This window comes from Engraulis encrasicolus, chromosome 1 (assembly GCF_034702125.1).
Source record: "Engraulis encrasicolus isolate BLACKSEA-1 chromosome 1, IST_EnEncr_1.0, whole genome shotgun sequence".
Taxonomy (NCBI): domain Eukaryota; kingdom Metazoa; phylum Chordata; class Actinopteri; order Clupeiformes; family Engraulidae; genus Engraulis; species Engraulis encrasicolus.
This window is the reverse complement of record NC_085857.1, coordinates 4,022,554-4,030,602: the sequence shown is the minus strand read 5'-3', so window position 1 is coordinate 4,030,602 and position 8,049 is coordinate 4,022,554. Positions and strand designations below refer to the sequence as shown.

Sequence of the window (8,049 nt, the reverse complement as noted above, 5' to 3'; positions counted from 1 at the left end):
TGTGTGTTAAAGTGTCATGTACGCCTACTTATCTTCACACAGAGCCATCGACAAAGAAAAACTCACACAAACAAACAACCAAATCCATGATACTAATAATTATGACAGAACTACTAAGCATTGATAGATACACAACAAAATCCAACATACTAATTATCACAAAACCACTGAGCCGTGACCGCTAATCGACACTCACTAGGAAGTGGATGCCCTGTGCTGTTCAGTATCCAGTCATATCATATCAGGTGGCAGATGTGTTGAAACTGGCTGTTAGGGCGCACTATACTACATCGAGCTATGGTTGTTTATTCAAGCATTGACAACTCAGGCAGGTGTCATGGGGCCAGGCATTTCAGAGGAATAAATAGCAAGACACTAATTAGGAGGAATGATTTGCTTTTGAGAGGGTGACAAATGCATGATTACTCCAACCGATAGAAATGCAAAAAGATAGTTATTCCGATAGAGAGACGGTATTTCATGCACAGACAGACAGACAGAAAGATACACACACACAGGCACATGCCGACAGCTGTAGACAGTGTTTGATAGATAGCATTCTCATAATCTAATAGTGTTTTTGATCACACTTTCATTTAAAAGAAGTGATTATCAAGGATGGTAATGGGAGAAAAAAATGTGATTTGCATAGCTATTTTTTCTGAAACGAAAGCTAAGAGAGAAAATCAGTTTTTTGAGTGCACTTCAAAAAACTAAGCAGCACATTTTTTAACCTTGAGAGTATATCTATGAATATTAAAGATGTGTGATGCCACTTTGAATAAATTGAGTCATCAATTTGCATGGAAAAGACAGCTTTGGAGAAAACTGATGGCTGGTCTGTGTGTGTGTTCCTCTGCAGGATATTTGGTCATATGAGCCATCGCTGAATGGCAGTTGGTGAAGATTGATTTCAGGTCAACTAAAACTGGGCTTACACTGTGCGACTTTTGCCCCGATTTGGCACTCGCACAACTTTTTGAGAGTCGGGACTATTTCTTGCTCAATCGCAGGTCAATCGTGAGTCTCGCATCGTGCAGTGTACATGGGGTAACGACAACCGATTTCGCCTCACGATCGTGCAATCGCAGGGTAGCAAGAAAATCAAAACAGTTTGAAATTCTGGTCGTAGCTCGTGCGTAAATCGCACAGTTAAAGCAGTGCTACGACCCGATTTGACACTTCACATGCACAAATTAATAGGGCCGTGCGATTCGCTGTTGAGCGCGACCTCATCTCCACTTCAGGTGCGCATGTTCCCTCCTCTGCAGACCGGGGAAACATGCCTGTCGCGTCGTACGGTGGAAGCATTTCGGTCGCATCAGACTGTCGGCTCGTGTAGTGTGAGGACGTGAGTCGTGAGCTGTGAACTTTTAAACAGTGAAATTCCATCGTGCAGTGTGAGCAGAAGCTTAAGACCCACGAGTGAAAATATCGCACAGTGTATGCCCGGCTTATGGGAGACTACCAGACATGGCATCTTCAGAAACAGGTGAAAACATCTGCTGTCTCTGTTGCGTTTCAATTATTTTGAAATAGTGACGTGTCGGCCGCGAACGTAACGGCTCTAAGAACCGGCTCTTTGAAGTGAACGACGGGAACCGGCTCCGCATTGGGAGCCGTTTTAGACATTTTTTTGGGAGCCGTTTTTTTTTTGTTTTTTGTCCTTCTCTCCCTCTCCATCTCATTGTGTGTATCCTCTAAAAGTGGCAGTGGTTACAGTGCAGGTGTTACAGACACACTAGCCACGATCAGAAATACATAGTATGGATTATCTTTTCAATATTCAATATACTTTGTATTTGGGTTTGTTGGGTCATTATTTAACAACTGATTATAATAAAAGTGTTATTCATAAAGGCTTTTACACAGCAGGCACTGTGCTTCACAATGTCAATAATGAAACAAAATGTTGTGAAATAAAATGAACACAATTAATTCATGAGTAATGTAAACATATACATATATAGGGAGTCGCTTGGGAGCCGCCTCTCCATAGTAAGAAGAGCCAATAGAACCGCATCTCAAAGAAGAGCCGAAAATCCCATCACTATTTTGAAACGCAACAGGAGACCACAACGTTCTATAAGCTTTTTTCTACTCCTATTCTTCCTTGCAACATGTGAATGAAATCAATTGTATTCTTCTGGTCTGTGAATCATGCGTGGCTTTTTGTGTGAATCTCTAGATCATCTGAGGTGTCTCTATCACAGATACAATCTCTACGCTGCCACCCGCAACGTCCCATCCATCCTTTAGCATGCCTGCTCTGTCACCGATGTGACATTCATCTCAGGCGTGGGCAAATGTTACGCACCTGTGAACTGGCATGCCGACACGCTGTACAGGGACGTAACCAGACATTTTCAAATACAGAGGTCAAATACTGCGTGCTGTACTGTATACCCTACATTTAAAAGGCTTCAACCACTTCAGTCAAACTCTTAAGTTTGTTTTTTATTAATCACTAGCTTTAGGATAAATGGGGGTGTCGTACGCTGACTGAATTCATCACGCTGTAACCGCCCCTTCTCTAATTCTCGCTCTTTCGCCTTCCTCTCTTTTCTTTCTCTGTTCACCACTTCTTTCATACGTTTTTTCACTCTGCATGTCATAATGTCCTCTTCTTTTCCTTTTCTGTTTTATCCTTTTTCTCTTTTCCTTTTCTCTGTGTCCTGCTTCCTCCCACCCATTCCCTTCCCTCCATTTCAGGGTTCTAGTTCCCGCACCTCTGTCATTTTGGACTTTGGTAACGGCAACACCATCACCTACTCCAACATCAGCACGGTGGAGGACGGCATCCGCCACGTGTACCGCAGCGTGGGAATCTACAGAGTGGCAGCCACCGCCAGGAACGACCTGGGAGCAGAGGGAGCGTAGCTATGCTTCCCGGGTCCTGTCTTTGTATGGGAGTGGGGAACATAGGACCCTTTAGGGTTCTATATTTCCCCGCATGGTATGTTTCCAAGTTTTCAAATTATGCCCTGACCAAAACTCTCCCTAAACCTAACCTGTCAGAGGTGCAACAACAACCTGTGGACACTTTATTTTATTATTATTTGTGGTATGTGTATGTGTGTGTGTGTTTGTGTGTGTGAGAGAGAGAGAGTGTGAGAGATATGCCTGCACACAAAAAAATACTGGGTTATTTATTTACCCAAATACTGGTTTATGACAATTTTACTACTTATTGGGTTTTTTATACCCACACTGGGTAATTTGATAGAAACATGCTGGGTTATATGTTTACCCAATTATTGGTGTGTGCTCGTTTGACCATATACTGGGTTATGCTAACCATTGATGAGTTATTATACCCAATCACTGGGTTTATCATAACATTTGAAATCAGAGCCAGCCAACGGACTTTTTCCTGGAAGTCAACTGAACTGAGGAAACCTTCAACAACAAGGAAAGGTTTGTAATGAATTAAACTAATATGTGTGCTGTCTAAGTAGTAAACTTGATATAACGGTAAAAATGGACAAGGCGCCACCATTTAGACAGTGTTTCTCATGTTATCACAAGATTTTAACCACCACGGTCTCGAAGTGATTAGCACGTTCAAACACGCTACGTTGACCTAATAGGTAGCGTCAGATATTATTCGATTACTTCCTATCCTAGTTACATATAGCCTAATTGCAGTAAACATCTGACTTCTCTTTTTCATTTATAAAACACGGTGGAAACGGTGGCCGAGCTGTGGGCGAGGCTAGCAGCAGCTTTCAAGCTTACAAAAAACTAGCTATCAGCAAGCTAGCTCTAGTTAGATATGAGTCTAGCTAGCATGCTCTAACTGTATTTTATTCTTAACATCCCCTGCCGTTGTGCTGTACTTGTTAGATTTGTTTGCAGCCCTTGTCTGAATGAGAGACAACTAGGGGTGTCGGGTGATGGGACATTATAACTAAACCGAAGCCTTTCATTTTGACGTTCGTAATTACATTCTGCAACTTGACATTGTTTAGCGATTACGTGCAGCTGGCTGTCAGTTAGTTGCAGATAGCTTGGTTTAGTGCTGGTAGGAAACGCCAAACTTAGTGAGCTCACGGGGAGAGTGCCTCCGCAGTAAATTCTACAACTTGTCAAGGCACTTTGTAAAATGATTTCCCCTCGCGGCTTGTCTGCTCCTCTAGTCCGGCGACGTCTAGTGGGCTACCTCTAGCCGGTGAGTTGCTAATTGTTTGTGGCTAGACGAGCGTAGGCAATTATTTTATCAAGGGCATCCTGATGTATGCTCTGCTCACTGGAGCTTTACGGATGTTTTCTTGTTGCTGCGCTGCTCTGTCAGCTGCCTGTGCGTCTGGGGTCGAGTTTGGGATGGGATCGGTGACGTCGGTCTGGACCATCCCAGCATACTGAGGCTATCCCTCTGAAGGCGTTAGTGCTTGTGCATGTGTTAAGGTCCTTTACTATATGCTTTATGCTTCACCCGAACAGTTTTGAGTATGCACTCACTGTATTATTAATCACCAGGTTAACCAGAGATCGCACTGGCGTCCGGATCCTTTGTAAGCTGATCACGTTATGTCCGTCTGTGCTAAGGTATGTGCAAACATTGTATATTGTAGCATTATTCACCAGACGCCTCAGAGGATGCCATAAATGCAATTGTTTTGAATTAGGCCTCTTTTAAAGCCACGTCAGTCACTCACTAACAGTTCCAGCACGAGACTTTCTGCATTATGTTTAACAGGGGAATAACTGTCCACATTGTCAGAAGCCCGAACAAATTAACTGCAGATAACTAGTTCTAATGCAGATATGCAATGGTCACCTCTCCACATCAACACTGACACTTTCAACTGGCTAAAGATATTTGTTTCTGTGTGATTTGATATATAGATGCTGCCAAACCAAGGCATTGCTTGGAAAGAAATTATTTCTTATGTGTTGCCTTTTTTGTCCTAGACTGGAAGTGACTGAAAGACAACACAGATGCATTCTTTCAGCAAGGTTAGTATTGCTGCTTCTCAATATGTGTAGCCTGCCATTATTGTAGCCATACCCCATAAAGCCAAAACAATGATCACATGCATGCATTTATTATGATTGTAGATTGGAACTTAACACCTCAATCTCTAGCTTCTTGCTATACATGGGTTCTGAGTGTTTATCAATATGATGTTATGAAGAGGGGCAAGACACTGGCAGCCAACCACGTGAGCTAATTTTTTGACCGACAGCGCTTTCCAACAATCAGAGGTTGAGTTGTGCACAGTTAGCTTTGCGCAGTCAGGTTATAAACAAATTTTAGAACCCATGTATAAAGAAGAGATTAAAGCACCAGCACAGTTGGGATACTGTATGATATTGATAAAGCATTTGCTTAGCCTTCAGACCCATGTAATTAATGCCTGTTTCCTTTATAGAACAGGAAGTAACATTCAGTAATACCTTGAGCAGCATTTGCTAACTCACTCACTCTCTCTCTCTCTCTCTCTCTCTCTCTCTCTCTCTCTCTTTCTCTCTCTCTCTCTCTCTCTCATGTACTTATTTCTAAGGTGACCAAAATCTGTTTCACTCTGCAGCACTTGTCCTGGAGGTTTTGTAGACAGAGTGAGTATCTGGATACTTCAATATACAGCCGTGGAAAAAATGACAATATTTTCTTTAGAAATTTGGAGAAAATGTATTTGCCAGTTTATAGAATGAAATAGCAATGTTTGTTTTACTCAAACACACACCTATCTATGACCGAGGTGCTGCTTGGATTTTTTTTCTAATGTGTTGCCTTTTTTGTCCTAGACTGGAAGTGACTGAAAGGAAACGGAGACTTATTCTTTCAGCAAGGTTAGTATTGCTGCTTCTCAATATGTGTAGCCTGCCATTAATGTAGCCATACCCCATAAAGCCAAAATAATGATCACATGCATGTATTTATTAGGAATGTAGATTGGAACTTAACAGAACACCTCCATCTCTAACTTCTTGCTATTAAGAAAATATTAAAGCACCAGCACAGTTGGGATACTGCATGATATTGATAAAGCATTTGCTTAGCCTTCAGGCCCATGTAATTAATGTCCGTTTCCTTTATAGAGCAGACAGGGGTGATAGCAGTCCGGCGCCGCGCCGGAAATCCGGCGTAGCGTGGCTGTAGAAAAAAATAAAATAATAATTTCCCCAAAATTAATAAAATAATAAACTATCGCGTAGGCCTTCATTAATGTATGGTGAAAATAAATGAGCGCGCAACAGCCTGTTGTAAGAGACGCGAAAGGAACCCAAATGAGCAGCAGCCCATAATTGTATCATCCCGACATCTTACTGGAAAATGTATCAATTTGTTACTCTTGCTCTTGAGTCACTCACCACATCACTGGCGGCAGTCTTCTAGTTCTAGTGAAAGGAGAAGTAGATTGGCTGTCAGTATGCACAGTAAAGAGAGTTCTAGGCCCCTACTGGTTACCCTTCTCAGATATTTTCACTGTCGACGGAGGCAAATCCAAAAATGGCATCTCGTTATACTGAAGAAACGGAAGAAAGTACTATAGGCCAAGTCTAGACCATTTGGATTCCGATAAAAATTAGCAACTATTGTTAGCACAAATCCACATGGCTTGCTAGTTGTGATGGGTGTGTTGAACCGTGTGGATGTCAGTGGAATACTAGTGAAATTCTGTGATCAAGAAAACGTTTGAAGGTAAGGCCATTTAGTTATTAATTTGCCCACTGTGGCATGTTTGCTTGGGCCGGAATGATTTTGCCTTGCGCAGGTTACTCCAAAAACCTGACCACAAACGGCTTATTGCGCATAAACGGGCTCAGTGAGATGTTTGAAATAGGTTCGTCTATTTTCCTCATTTATGTGCGCTAAATGACTGCGCAATGTTGACAAACTTTGATGGAGATGGACGTTCTTTCAAAAAAAGTCTGTATGCTCAAAACAGTAGGCTATGCTATGCCCGTCATGATACTTTTTTTCTAGGTGTAGTGCGTAAATGTGGTCTGCATTGGAATAGCGGCTACCATTGCGACATGTCCAAATGACAATGGAATGCTTGGATCGCTAATGTTTGGCAAGCCTAGTTAGCCTACACCCCTTGTAGGCTAGTGTGAGCTGAGTTCGTGGATTTTGGTCTACTGTTGATTGAGGGATGGTGTTTTGCGTCATTCCTGACAAACCACGTGTCAAACTGATTTCAGGGAGATGTTTATATTAGTTATGCTGACTAAACCAACGCGCTCTGTGAAAACCCCCAAACAGCCTCGCACAGGTTCACACAGCCTTTCTCTCTCGCGCGCTCCCTGTCGTAGCCCTTCTGCGTAATCGAATCCAGTTATTCCACGCACGATGCACAGGTTGTATTGTCTGCACGCTCTGGGCTACTTAATCCCTACTCTCGGGCAGGGGGCAATTGTCAATATCAGACTCTCATGAACTTCAAATACTTGGCTTGCGTTCATGTGGCCACCACAGTGTCACCTAGACATGCAGTGAATGTTCATCTTATCTTCACGCCCTGTGCTATTTTCATGTAGCTTAATTCGGTCCTGTCTTTGTTTTTGTTGCTTTCTGTTATCTTTTCAACTCGTACATTGTAATGGGCGTGTGTACACGCGAGTGATTTTCATGTATTTTAATTGACTACAACCCAATGCGAAAGTCGCGCAGTAGTCACACAGGCTATATATACTGTCCTGTCCGTAATAACCACTGGTTCTGTCATCCGTGGAGTCGAAATATGCGATGTGAACGTGGGCCTGCATGTAGCCAATCATGCGCTTGTGCCCTAAATATCATGTACCGGTAATTAAAGGGCGTTTCCCTACAACGGAAAGGCAGGGGTTATAGCACAGCCCTTAAACAATCTGTGGTTATAGGTAGACCATGGGGCCACGAGTAGGCTATCTAAACGTATGTCCAGTAGCCTATACAAGTTATATGAGCAATGTCCCAATGAAAATGAAACTTATCAGCTTGCAGCAAATGTCATGTCATTTAAAAGTATTGCTCAATTAATTGGTAATCACCTCCTCTATTTTGGACAGAGTGTAGTTACTGTACTTTGGAGTAGTATTGCCTCCTACTGACCTGTCTTG

General features: G+C 42.5%; 1 long non-coding RNA gene across 2 annotated transcripts; it reads left to right on the top strand.

The window, feature by feature from the left end:
- Window positions 1-3,299: 3,299 nt before the first annotated feature.
- Window positions 3,300-5,798, top strand: LOC134462757 (uncharacterized). 2 transcript variants are annotated; one of them, XR_010037739.1, is made up of 5 exons: window positions 3,300-3,417; window positions 4,480-4,548; window positions 4,915-4,959; window positions 5,535-5,562; window positions 5,752-5,798. It is a non-coding gene; the product is annotated as an uncharacterized LOC134462757 (long non-coding RNA). The 2 variants fall into 2 exon arrangements; XR_010037611.1 differs by having other exon boundaries at window positions 5,508-5,562; window positions 5,752-5,769.
- Window positions 5,799-8,049: the final 2,251 nt, after the last annotated feature.